A 15,117-nucleotide genomic window follows, 5' to 3' on the forward strand; every position below is an offset into this window, starting at 1 on the left:
TTTACCCATTGAAAATGTGATACTTATATAATTTATTCTGTAATGTTGTATCGTATTGTTTTTTTTTTCTCCCATTTGCTTGATTGGGATTTTTCTATGGCTAGCTTAATTGTGTGCAATAAAATTGAGAAAGGAAATGGTGAATATGTCAAAGCGACAACCACCCGACCATAGAGCAAACAACAGCCGAAGGCAACCAATGGGTCTTCAATGTAGCGAGAATTCCCGCACCCGTAGGTGTCCTTCAGCTGGCCCCTAAAATATGCATAATAGTACAGTGATAATGGATGAATATGTATAATGCCTGTTAATCCATGAATAAGAAAAAAAAATAGAAAAAAGCCACTTTTTGTATTTCTAAATTATTTTCAAACTGTGATATTCGAATATCCCTAATATTTCTTCGTGTAGATCGAGGAAACTAGTTGCGTGCTGTTTGCAGTTTAAACCTGATTTTTTTTAATTCATCAATTTCATTAATTGTGGTTTATTTTTGTGAAAGGTTTGATTAGTTGGAATTTCTAAATTGAGTGTGTGGCTTTTTATGTTTTCGTCGGATGATTTAAACAATTTAAAACTCCGTTGGTCCTACATATCTTAACAAAACCCCGTTGGTCCTACATATCTTAACAAAACCCCGTTGGTCCTACATATCTTAACAAAACTCCGTTGGTTCTATATATCTTAACAAAACCCCGTTGGTCCTACATATCTTAACAAAACCCCGTTGGTCCTACATATCTTAACAAAACCCCGTTGGTCCTACATATCTTAACAAAACTCCGTTGGTTCTATATATCTTAACAAAACCCCGTTGGTCCTACATATCTTAACAAAAACCCGTTGGTCCTACATATCTTAACAAAACCCCGTTGGTCCTACATATCTTAACAAAACTCCGTTGGTTCTATATATCTTAACAAAAGCCCGTTGGTCCTACATATCTTAACAAAACCTCGTTGGTGCTACATATTCTAACAAAACCCCGTTGGTCGTATATATCTTAACAAAACCCCGTTGGTCCTACATATCTTAACAAAACCTCGATGGTCCTACATATCTTAACAAAACCCCGTTGGTCCTACATATCTTAACAAAACTCCGTTGGTTCTATATATCTTAACAAAACCCCGTTGGTCCTACATATCTTAACAAAACTCCGTTGGTTCTATATATCTTAACAAAACCCCGTTGGTCCTACATATCTTAACAAAACTCCGTTGGTTCTATATATCTTAACAAAACCCCGTTGGTCCTACATATCTTAACAAAACTCCGTTGGTTCTATATATCTTAACAAAACCCCGTTGGTCCTACATATCTTAACAAAACCCCGTTGGTCCTACATATCTTAACAAAGCCCCGTTGGTCCTACATATCTTAACAAAACCCCGTTGGTCCTACATATCTTAACAAAACCCGGATGGTCCTGCATATCTTAACAAAACCTCATTGGTCCTACATATCTTAACAAAACTCCGTTGGTTCTATATATCTTAACAAAACCCCGTTGGTCCTACATATCTTAACAAAACTCCGTTGGTCCTACATATCTTAACAAAACCCCCTTGGTCCTACATATCTTAACAAAACCCCGTTGGTCCTACATATCTTAACAAAACCCCATTGGTCCTACATATCTTAACAAAACCCCGTTGGTCCTACATATCTTAACAAAACCCCGTTGGTCCTACATATCTTCACAAAACCCCGATGGTCCTACATATCTTAACAAAACCCCGTTGGTCCTACATATCTTTAACCACGTTGGTTCTACACATCTTAACAAAAAAACCCGTTGGTCCTGAATATCTTTAACCCCGTTGGTCCTACATAACTTAACAAAAACCCGTTGGTCCTACATATCTTTACAAAACCCCGTTGGTACTACATAACTTAACAAAACCACGTTGGTCCTACATATCTTAACAAAACCCGGTTGGTCCTACATATCTTAATCCCCGTTGGTCCTACCTATGTTAAACCCTGTTGGTCCTACATATCTAAACAAAAGCCCCGTTGTTTCTATATAGCTTAACAAAACCCCGTTGGTCCTACAAATCTTAACATTACCCTGTTGGTCTAACATATCTTAACAAAACCCCGTTGGTCCTACATATCTTAACAAAACCCTGTTGGTCCTACATATCTTAACAAAACCCCGTTGGTCCTACATATCTTAACAAAACCCTGTTGGTCCTACATATCTTAACAAAACCCGTTGGTCCTATATATCTTAACAAAACCCCGTTGGTCCTACATATTTTAAAAACCGTTGGTCGTATATATCTTAAACCCTGTTGGTCCTACATATCTTAACAAAACCCCGTTGGTCATACATATCTTAACAAAACCCCGTTGGTCCCACACATCTAAAACCTGTTAGTCTTACACATCTTAACAAACCCGGTTGGTCCTTTATATCTTAAACCATACATTGATTGGATGATAAACACAGTAAATGAGGCATCACATTTTTATATTATGTCACAGGATATGAAGGGCGAAAAGGCTCTTCAAATCACTAAGTATAGTATTATTGCCGACGATGTACTGACATATATTAATTTGATGACATGAACGTAAATTTTTCTAAATAATCTTTCTATACAGGCATTGCATCCTTTGTCATAACCGAGTAAACTACTGACTTAAGAAGGTGGAGCATATGGCAAAAATTGGGGTATTTTGCTAATTTGCATAGTTGCCATTTTGCCTTATCATGACGGCAGCCATTACAATAGTATTTTATATGACTCTTAATTAAAATGGCCAATATGCCAATTCATATGCTGTATCAACAAGTTGTCCGCATATAGGTGAATTGTACAGTTTTTAGGCTTCTGTTTGTGTTCAAAGGAACATTTACTAATTTGAAAACTTTCTGCTTTTTTTTTGTTTGAAAATCGGCGTAATCGATTGATAATTTCTAAATAAAATAGCTACAAATCGTAGAAACGGAAGGTTTAAAACAGAGATCAAGATACAAGAAGATATTGCTCATGATTTTTCCGCATACAGGGAAACACCTTGAAGGTTGAATTTTAAAGCTAAATAATTTTTAACATACGTTTTCGGCAATTTCTTTTAAAAACATGATGGTTTCAATCTTCCTAATTTGTAAAAAGTCAATTTTTTAGCATTTTCCCTTAGAAATACACAACAGTTTTGTAAATATCCGACAAAGGAAGTTTTCCAAAACACATTAATAGTAGATCCATGGTGGAAAAGGACCATGTTATCCGCAAATTTGGTATAATTAATAAGTTTAATCTTAAACTAAAGGAAGTAATTTTAATAAAAGGGCCAAATTTACGTGGTGCAAATCATAGTAATTACGTACCCTTGATTTTGCCATATGATTCGATTGACTAGAATTGAACTTATGTTTGAATACGGTTCAATAAGACTGAGGATATTCGTTAAGCTGTGGTATATCTTTTTCATCTATTTGTATTGTCACTTCTGTTTGTTTTCGTAATTTGTTGTCTTAGTCTTTAATATCAGAATGCCACATTTCACTTCATTATTGAATTATACATTTTTTTATTTGTTAGTTGAATCTTATGTGAACAAAGTCCAATTGTGAACTGTATCGAAAATATAGAAATTTAACATGTTAAAGGTTCAGAGGTTTATAAGGAAATGGTTCAAACCTCACTGCTGATGGCAGTGACTGGATTTGTATTACAGGTCTAAAGTTCTACACTCATTTAATCACAAGATTGGTCAAATTTTAACCAGTTATATATTTGTATTTAAAATATTAAACATGATCCATTCACTGATTGATTACAGACAGTTTTTTCTTTAAAATATTTAATGATTATCGTTGATGAACGTTTTTTTCTTGAAGCGTGCGAGGAAATTTTGTTTAATATCTACATCTTTTTTTTCCAAATTATATTAAATTTTTCCAAATTACATTACATTTTTCCAAATTACATTACATTTTTCCAAATTACATTACATTTTTCCATATCATTTCATTTTGTTGTATTGGCATTATCTTATACATTTTATATCAATCATGGTAACTGTTCTATAGATTAAATATCAATGTTTTCTTTTTAATGTAGGGCTTTGACCTAAGTATATATTTTTATTTGCCTTTTTTAGATTTATGTTGTCTAATAATACCTGAGGACCATGTAACTTATCCTTGTTCGTCATTCCATCATTCCATCATTTCACAACGAACTCTGTACGGATTGTTTTTTCTAAACGCATTTACAGACTGTTGGTCTTTAGTATGTGAACCTTATATGATAAGATACAAATTGAGTTCACGTTTTGTTCTGTTCTGCTGATTTTGGCAGAAATTAGGCACTAAGGACTTTTCGTGAAAATAACATGTATATACACTTTGTTCCTAAACGCATTCAATTTTTTATTTGATTTTTAGTTTGTGAGTCTATTGTGATGAGCTATAGATCATGTATTACATTCGGTTTCATTCCTCATTTTTTCAGAAATCACGGGATTCAAGCCTCGACAAATCCTAGTTATATCATTTATAAAGACCTTTTCGTGAAATCCTTCTCATAATGAGCTTGCAATTGTTTTGAAAACGGGACCATAATTAAGTTTGTCTGACTCCACATCTTGGTATTGTTTTTGTTTCATTTTACTCTTTATCATCTACATTTTGATGAGTTACAAAACAGGAGTATCAAGTGGAGCTAGAGTACCTAACTTAGAAATCGTAATCAATCCACGCAATGTTAACGTGTGAGGGATAGTTTATTTTATCATGTTGATTGTTATTTCAACCGCGATATTTGCTGCATTTTGACAATGTTTGATTTCATTGTTTGGTCTTATAATTGTCCTTTTATTTAACTTATGATTGCCAATGCCGTCACAAGTTGTTTAGGATAACAACATTGAATATTGCGCAATGTTTCCATCCTCATAACCATAGGTGTTAAAACAGATTACAATATTGCCAGAATTCCCCTTTAGATTACAACCAACAATGACAAGAACCAATGATGGATTTAACCAGATTATTATTTTTTCAAAAACAAATAAAGCTTTCTTCGTTTCAATACAGAATGATTGACCAGGTGTTGTGTTCTCATATTGACTTTTAAAAGGAAACTAGTTGCGTGCAGTTAGCAGTTTCGAAGCTGATTTAATTTTAGTTCATTAATTCGATTGTCGTTTATTTTTTTGAACGGTTTAATTGGTTGGAATTTCTAAATTGAGTATTGTGTTTATGGCTTCTTATGTTTTCGTCAGATGATACAAAATTTAAAACGTTCGCTTAACAAAATCCGTTAATCCTACATATTTTAAACCACACATTGATAAACAAAATCTATTATGTCACAGGAAATGAAGAGCATAAAGGCTCTTCAAATCACTACGTATAGTATTATTTCCTGCGTTGCACTGACATATATAAATTTGATGACTTTAACGTGATTTTTTTCTAAATAATCATTCTATAGAGGCATGGCATCCTTTATCATAACCGAGTAAACTACTGATTTAAGAAGGCGGAACGTATGGCAAAATTTTGCTTATTTTCAAAGCGGCCATTTTGCCTCATCATAACGGCAGCCATTACAATAGCATTATATTTGCTCCTTAATTGAAAATGCCAATATGCCCCTCCATATGCTGTTACAACAATTTGTTCAAAAAAAGGTGAATTGTACAGTTTTTAGGGTTCTTTTAGTGTTCAAAAGAACATTCATTTGACTTCTTTGAAAACTTTCATTCTTTTCAGTTTGAAAATCGGACGCGTAATCGACTAATAACTGCTGTCATGTGAAATAGCTAAAAATCTTAGAAACGCAAGGTTCAGAACAGAATCAAGATACAAGAAGATATTGTTCATGATTTGTCCGCATATAGGGAAACACATTGTAGGTTGAATTTTAAAGCTAAATAACTTTTAACAAACCTGCTTTCTTAAGTTTTCGTCCACGTTCTTTTCCAAACATGATGAATTCAACCTTCCCATTTTGTAAAAAGTTTAATTTTCAAATTTTCCCTTAGATTTACACAACATTTTTGTAAATATCCGTCAAAGTAAGTTTTCCAAAAACACATTAGTTTTAGATCCATGACGGAAATGGACTGGATTATCCACAAAATATAATATAATTTAAAATTTTAATCTTAAACTAGGGGAAGTAATTTAATCAAAAGGGCCATAGTCACGTGATGCAAATCATATGAATAAAGTACCCTTGATTTTGCCATATGATATGATTGACTAGAGTGTTGTAAAAAAGTGTCATAAAAAAGAATGGCAAACGTAGATACAAGTATCTTGTCTTAGGGAGAAGATAAATCACTCTGATTCAAACAAAAAATTCTCTGAAACCGATATTATCAAGATGCTTGATTTCTTGATTGACAACTTATTTGTAACGTTCGGAGGACGTGTTTTTCAACAGACTGTCGAGCAGTTAGCAATATCCTTTAACTCTACTTTCCGCTATATAGATGACGTTCTTTCACTAAACAATTCAAAATTTGGTGACTATGTGGAATGCATCTATCCCATCGAATTGGAGATAAAGGATACTACAGATACAGTTAAGTCGGCTTAATATCTTGACTTACATCTAGAAATTGACAATGAAGGTCGGTTGAAAACAAAACTTTACGACAAAAGAGATGATTTCAGCTTTCCAATTGTGAACTTTCCAATTCTAAGTAGCAACATTCCAGCAGCACCTGCATACGGGTTATATATCTCCCAATTGATACGATATTCCCGTGCTTGAATTTCCTATCATGATTTTCTTGATAGAGGGTTACTGCTCACAAGGAAGCTATTAAACCAAGAGTTCCAAATGGTGAAGTTGAAATCATCCCTTCGTAAATTTTACGGACGCCATCACGAGTTGGTTGACCGTTATGGAATAACCGTTTAACAAATGATATCGGATATGTTCTTTAGGTCGTAACTACAATTCCCTTCCCTTTCATGAATGTGACCTACCGAATTAGACTATTTACCGGATTTGTAATCACATAAGCAACACGACGGGTGCCACATGTTGAGCAGGATCTGCTTACCCTTCCGGAGCACCTGAGATCAGCCCTAGTTTTTGGTGGGGTTCGTGTTGTTTATTCTTTAGTTTTCTATGTTGTGTTATATGTACTATTGTTTTATTGTTTGTCTTTTTCATTTTTAGCCATGGCGTTGTCAGTTTGTTTTAGATTTATGAGTTTGACTGTCCCTTTGGTATTTTTCGTCCCTCTTCTTTTAATTATGTTTGGAATACGGTTCAGTCAGACTGAGGATATTCGTTTTGCTGTTGTATATCTTTTTCATCAATTTGTATTGTCACTTCTTTTTATTTTCGTCATTTGTTGTCTTAGTCTTTAATATCAGAATGTCACATTTCACGTCATTATTGAATAATACATTTGTTTATTTGTTAGTTGAATCGTATGTTTAACAACGTCCAATTGTGAGCTGTAGTTGTATAGAAAATATCGAAATTCAACCTGTTAAAGTAAACATATTTATAAGAAAGTGATTCAAACCTCAACTTTGATGAGAGTGACTAGATTTGTATAACAGGTCCAAAGTACTACACTGATTTAATCACAACAATTGTAAATATTGAATGAATATCGTTGTTGAACGTTTTCCTAGAAGCGCGCTGAAAAATCTTGTTTAATTTAGTATTTCAAAGATGATTTTGACATTCTATATTTTTTTTCCAAATAATATTAAATTTGTCCATATCATTTAATTTTACTGTAATTGCATTATCTTGTACATTTTATAACGATTAATGTTTTTTTTTTCTATTTATTGTAGAGATTCTTTGTAAGTATACATTTTTATTTGCCATTCGTAAGATTTTCGTTATATAATTATATCTGAGTTAGTCTGTTATCTGCTTGTAACTAGGTCTGAAAATACATTTTTTTTGCACATAATGTATTGGACCCTAATTTGTAGATCCCGACGAGATTACAGTGTTCCTCAATTTTACTGTTCATGGTATAATCATCAATAAATTGATACATGTACTACTGAGAAACATTGAGACCATGTAGTTAAACCTTTCTTCGTTATTCCATCGTTCCATCATTCGACAACACACTATAGACGATTGTTTCCTAAACACATTTACAAACTGTTGGTATTTAGTATGTGAATCTAATAGGGTAAGCTACAGATTGGTTAACGTTTGGTTCCGCTCCGTTAATTTTGGCAGAAATTAATCGCTATGCTTAAGAGATCGTTAAAATAACATGTACATTGTGTATATACGTTTGGTTCCTAAACGAGTTGAAATATTTTGAGTTGATTTTTAGTTTGTGAGTCTATCATTTGAGTCTATTGTGATGAGTTACAGATCATGTATACATTAGGTTCCATTCCTCTGATTTTTGCCGAAATCAAAGCTATGATTTGAGCTTTAATAAATTCGATATAATAACAGTTATTAAGACTATTTTGTAAAGTCCTTCTCATATTGAATTTGCAATCGTGTTTGAAAACGAGGCCATACATGTCATTGTGACACATCAATATATTGTTTTTGTTATCCTTTGTCATCTTTAATTTAATGAGTTGCACGGCAGGAATACAAAATAGAGCTGAACACCTATTTAAAAAACTAGTATAAATCCAGGCAGTATTAACATGTAAGGACCAGTTTATCTTATCATGTTGATATTTATGTCTTCCGGGCTATTGGCTGTATTTTGTGTGATTCCATTGCTTTGCCTTATAATTGCGTTTTTTATTTATCCTACGATTACCAATGCAGTCTCATTTTTTTTTTGGATAACAACAATAACCTTTGCATCAGGTTTCCATCATGACAATAACTCATCATGACAATAGTTATTGTCAATCAATAACTTTTAGATTATAGCCAACAATAAAAAGAACCAATGATAAATTTTGACCTGTCGTGATCTTTTGTACAAATTTACCAAAAATAGTATACAAATTGAAATGCCACATAGACTGTTAAATGTCTTTTCTTTGTCCGGATTTTTCTCCTAACTCTTTCGAAAATCAAACCGAATATTATTTAAGATTAGTTTACGAAGTAAGAGGATGCTGTTCATAAATTCAAACTATGTATACAACAACTCCAAGGAACATCTATAAACACCAATATATCGATGTCTGAATAGCTTTTTTTCTGTATATCTGGTTACTACTGAAACTTTAAGAACACAGTCAAAATTTAAATTTTGAACCGTCGTAGATTATGATCCAGTTGTAACCATTTCATCAATTTCAATGATTGATCTAGTCATTTGATAACATTTGTGTGAACAAGTATAAATGATAAACAGCCCAATCATGCAAAATCGTATTGCGTCGCATACAACAAATTATCTTTCCATCAATATCAAAATTGCTTCACTGATTTGTAAACATTTCTTGTAAACAAATATAAATGGTGAACAACCCAATTATGTAACGTCTGTTTGGGCCATACACAACACATTAGGTAAAGATGATTAACGTGAAAATTAAAATATCATAACACTAACAAATTAAAAAACAGATTGATTAATTGTTGGTTGCTTCACATGTCAATAGCACAAAAATGCTATATGGCGGCGATTTTAAAAAGACAAAACACATGGAGCTTAATTGCATCAAATTTTCGATTAACAAAAAAAAAAAGAAGAAAAAAACGACGAGATTGCTTAAGGTGGTATGGGAGACTAAAATAAAAATGTTAGAATTTGTTGATACTTTGCCAAATTGTTGTATCTATTGATACATGTTGAAAAATATAATAAAAATGATAGGTCACCGCACATTTTCACAAGCTACAGGACGGGACCAAATGACACATTTTGTACGGATTATACAGGAAAAATCACCATTTTGTGATTAAAAACTAAACAAAATAATAGAATTGTTAAATACTTCAGGAATAGATAGCTTTCAGACACTGCTTTGAGAATACCAAAAGAAAAGATAGGGTCACCGTAAGTTTTTTCCGGCTAAAATACAAAATAGGAAAATTCCATACAGAATCCCTCAGAAAATGCACTTTTTTTAGAGTTACCTCCTCTTAAAATGCTAATTTAAAAAAAATAAATAAAAACAACCAAAAATAAAAAAAAAATAATTAACATTTGCAAAGATATCAATATTTAGAAGTTATATTCTTATAAATCGGTACTTTTAAATGAAAATGTACATTAAACATCTGCATTCCTGCATCAAATTTTGCTAACTTGATGCAAAATCTGGACCTTTGGCTCTCTGTTTTGTACAATCAAAGATGGAGGAAGACACCCATACCACCTAATGTAAAAATATAACAATGTGGTATGATTGACAATTGGACAACTATCAACCAGATATCTAATTAAGTAAATGAGCAAATCCCTAACTGTATAATTTGGCCCGTCATAACAAATTATAACACAATTCAAAGGAGCAGAATCATGGGTCATCTTTGCCGTATAAGTGTTTCAGCCTAACATTACAATTAACGAGTATATGGTGTTTCCTTTATGTGATTTGAACTCACTGCTTTAAATACAAACATCAGTTGGTGTTTGTTATATATTAATCAGTCGCTTTCACTAAATTATGTTGATGACGTTCGACTCTCAAACATAGGTTTATATATGTCTTAATCTTTATCAAACTCAGGTTCAAAGTTCAACATACAACGGAACAAAATAAAAAGCCATTATTTGATTCATGTGTACATCAAAATAATTTTCCACTGGGCATGACGATTTCAACCATTCCATTTGGTAAAAAGTCAAATTTTCAGCATTTTCCCTCAGATTTACAAAACATTTTTGAAAATATCCGTCAAATGAAGTTTTCCAAAACACAATAGTCTTAGATCCATGACGGAAATGGACGTAACTATCCGCGTGGTGCAAATCAAATGAATAAAGTACCTATGATTCGATTGATTACAGTTGAACATATGTTTGGGATACGGTTCAGTAAGACTGAGGACATTCATTTAGCTGTTGCATATCTTTTTCATCAATTTGTATTGTCACTTCTTTTTATTTTCGTCATTTGTTGTTTTAGTCTTTAATATCAGAATGTCACATTTTACGTAATTATTGAAATAATACATTTGTTTATTTGTTGTTTGAATTGTATGTTTAACAACGTCCAATTGTAAGCTGTAGTTGTATAGGAAATATAGAAATTCAACCTGTTAAAGGTTAACATGTTTATAAGAAAATGATTCGAACCTCATTGATGGAGTGACTAGATTTGTATTACAGGTCAAAAGTACTACACATTTAATCACAACAATTGTAAAATTTTAACCAGTTATATAACTGTATGCATGATAACATGATCCATTCACTGATTTATTACAGACAATTTTTAATCAAAATATTAAATGACAATCGTTGTTGAACGTTTTCCTAGAAGCGTGCTGAAAATTTTGTTTAATGTAGTATTTCAAAGCAGTCGGAAACCAGGTTGAAATAGAACAAAAGAATCGAAGCTCTTTGTTAGAGAAGGCGATAAATGTGTACTGTATTGTTTACCATAGTGACAAAATTTTTAAAAGTTAATAGAAACAAACAAAATTGCAATTTTCTTCTCAATTACGAGGTGTTTTATTTTAAAAACACCATTTGCATAAGTTTTCAATTTATCTAGTTCATAGTTAAGCAGAACAATTAGATATCAAGTCGACTACATGGGTATCTTTAAAGTTGGAAGACAAAAATGCATAACCTCCGATTTTTTTTGAAAAAATTACCACGGACGGAAATCATATCAATCTATTACTTCAGTAATTTTCGTGTCTGCCCTTCCATTATGTGACTGAAGAAAAAATTCCAAAAATGGGTAACAATTGATCGAAAAGAGAAAATCGAGTGCCCCGTTTTATGTAGGGCGTGTCTGAGTTGAGTATTTGGTCTTGATATCGTACAAAGCAAGAATATTTCATACATTGTCTCGCTTCAAATTCTATCATTTTTATACATTAAAGCTACAGGTTGACGTTATAACACAGAAAAATCACAGTACTAAAAGATGAACTATATAGGTCAAGTGAAATACCTATCTAATGAGTCACAAAAACAGAGAAGGTGTGTTCGAATAGCTATTTTTTAACTGAAAGTACTTGACGACAGTCTTTCAAGTTGGATGATGAAAATGCATATCTTCGAAAAATTCCAATTTTTTATGTGTGATAACTAGAGTTTATAGTCTTCATACACTAAAAAAATCTAGTCTGCCCTTCCACGAAATATTTATTTAGAATTTTTTTAAATGTTTATGAATTTTCGAAAATTCCACCTGACAACCGATCAATCAATAGTTTTAAGTTGAATCAATGCAGACAAGATAATTAACTGATGCTCATTAGCTAGTTGATACATTTGTCTTTAAAAATACAACTGACATATAAGGATGGTAATGGTGCAATATGGATACATTTATCGGTTTCCAAGAGCAAAATTGGTAGCGCGTCATCCCTACAATGGCTTCCGTTTCTACGATTGTGAAAATGAACTGGCGTAATGGGGAGATAATTTTGACGAAGTAGGATCCTGACTGAAAGGTGATGTGACATTCTTATTTCTATATCTTTTTTTCCAAATAACATTACATTTGTCCATATCATTTAATTTTACTGTATTGGCATTATCTTATACTTGTTATACCAATCATGGTAACTGTTCTATAGATTAAATATCAATGTTTTTCTATTTATTGTAGGTTTGGAGCGTAAGTATACATTTTTATTTGCCTTTCTTTAGATTTTCGTTGTATAATTATACCTGAGTTCATCTACTTGTAACTTAGTCTGAAAACCCATTATTTTCACATAATGTTTTGAACCATAATTTTCAGACTCGAAAAGGATTACATTGTTCCTCTACAATACTGTTCGTGTTATAATCATACATGAATCGATACATGTACTACCTAGAAACATTGGGACCATGTAGTTTAACCCTTGTTCATCATTTCATCATTCCATCATTCCATCATTTAACAACGAATTATGTACGGATTTTTCCTAAATGCATTTAGATTGTTGGTCTTTAGTATGTGAACCTAATATTATGAGATACAAATTGAGTTCACGTTCGGTTCCGCTCCGCTGAATTTAGCAGAAAGTAGACACTTAGGACTTTTCTTGAAAATAACATGTATACACACTTGAGTTGATTTTTAGTTTGTGAGTCTATCATGACTATCGTGATGAGCTATATATCATTTATTACAATAGGTTCCATTCCTCTAAGTTTTTAGAAATCACGAGATTTAAACCTCGACAAATCCGAGTTATAACAGTTATAAAGACCTTTTCATGAAATCCCTCTCATAATGAGCTTGCAACCATTTTTAAAAACGGGACCATAATTAAGTGTCTGTCTGACACCACATCTTGGTATTGTTTTTGTTTCATTTTACTCCTTGTCATCAACATTTTGATGAGTTACAAGACAGGAGTACCAAGTGGAGCTGGGGTTCCTATCTAAGAAAGCGTAATCGATCTACGCAGTGTTGACGTGTGAAGGATAGTTTATTTTATCATGTGATGGTTATTTGGTTATTTCTACCGCGATATTTCCTGCATTTTGACAATGTTTGATTTCGTTGCTTGGTGTTATAATTGTCCTTTTATCTAACCTACGATTGCCAATGCCGTTTCAAGTTGTTTTGGATAACAACATCGACCTTTGCACCATGTTTCCATCCTCATAACCATAGGTGTTAAAACAGATTACAATATTGCCAGAATTCCTCTTTAGATTACAACCAACAATGACAAGAACCAATGATGGATTTAATCAGATTTTTTTTTTCAAAAACAAATAAAGCTTTGTTCGTTTCAATACCGAATGATTGACCGGGTGTTATGTTTTGATATTGATTTTTTGTGTGTGTAAATGAACACAGAATTCCTAGATTAAAGTCACTGAATGAAAATAGTTATTGATGTATCGATATGCTTGTTTGTACTGTAATTACAATTATCTTTCTGAGTGAATCTGTTATACTTATATGATTATATCTGTAATGTCGTATCGTATTGATTTTTTTCTCTCTCATTTGCTTGATTATGCTTATGTTACTGGCTAGCTTTATTGTGTGCAACCAGAGATGAATATGTACAATGCTTGTCAATCCATGAGGAAGAAAACGATATAGAAAAAAGTCACTTTATAGATTCATTTCTAAAATATTTTCAAAATGTAATATTCGAATATCCCTAATATTTCTTCGTGTAGTCCTGGGAACCTATTTGCTTGCAGTTTGCAGTTTCAAAGCGGATTTTTTTTATTCGTTTATTTTTCTGAACGGTTTGATTGGTTGGAGTTTCTTAATTGAATATTGTTATTGTGGCTTCTTATGTTTTCGTCGGATGATACAAAATTTAAAATATTTGCTTCACAAAACCCGTTGGTACGACATATATTAACAAAACCCAGGTTGGTCATACTTATCTTAACAAAACCCCGTTGGTCCAACATATCTTTACAAAAACCCGTTGGTCCTACATATCTTAACAAAACCCCGGTTGGTCCTACATATCTTAACAAAACCCGTTGGTCCTACATATCTTAACAAAAACCCATTGGTTCTACATATCTTAACAAAACCCTGTTGGTCCTACATATCTTAACAAAACCCCGTTGGTCCTACATATCTTAACAAAACCCAGTTGCTCCTACATATCTTAACGAAACCAAGTTGGTTTAACATATATTAAACTCTGTTGGTCCTACATATCTTAAACCCCGTTGGTCCTACATATCTTAACAAAACCCCGTTGGTCCTACATATATTAACAAAACTCCTTTGGTCCTACATATCTTAACGAAACCCAGTTAGTCCTACATATCTTAACAAAACCCCGTTTGTCCTACATATCTTAAACTCCGTTGGTCCTACATATCTTAAACCACACATTGATTGGATGATAAACACAATAAATGAGGCATAAAATTTGCATATTATGTCACAGGAAATGAAGGGCATAAAAGCTCCAAATCACTGAGAATAGTATTATTTCCGGCGTTGCACTGACATATATTAATTTGATGACATTGATCAATTTCTCTAAATAATCTTTCTATAGAGGCATTGTATCTTTGTCATCACTGAGTAATCCTCTGAATTTAGAAGGCGGAACATATGGC

The 15,117-nt window shown here is 32.6% G+C and overlaps 1 protein-coding gene across 3 annotated transcripts in view; it reads left to right on the plus strand.

Moving 5' to 3' along the window:
• Positions 1-15,117, plus strand: part of LOC139486565 (E3 ubiquitin-protein ligase TRIM9-like) — a 171,872-nt gene that overhangs the window by 24,683 nt on the left and 132,072 nt on the right. Inside the window, exon 5 of one of the 3 annotated variants that reach the window (XM_071271488.1) lies at positions 7,796-9,645. The exons of the other annotated variants lie outside the window; for them this stretch is intronic. The gene's annotated coding sequence lies outside the window, so the exon portion shown is untranslated. Of the gene's footprint in view, positions 1-7,795; positions 9,646-15,117 lie in introns of those variants that run through there. 3 annotated transcript variants of the gene reach the window in all.

Source organism: Mytilus edulis, chromosome 8 (assembly GCF_963676685.1).
Source record: "Mytilus edulis chromosome 8, xbMytEdul2.2, whole genome shotgun sequence".
Taxonomy (NCBI): domain Eukaryota; kingdom Metazoa; phylum Mollusca; class Bivalvia; order Mytilida; family Mytilidae; genus Mytilus; species Mytilus edulis.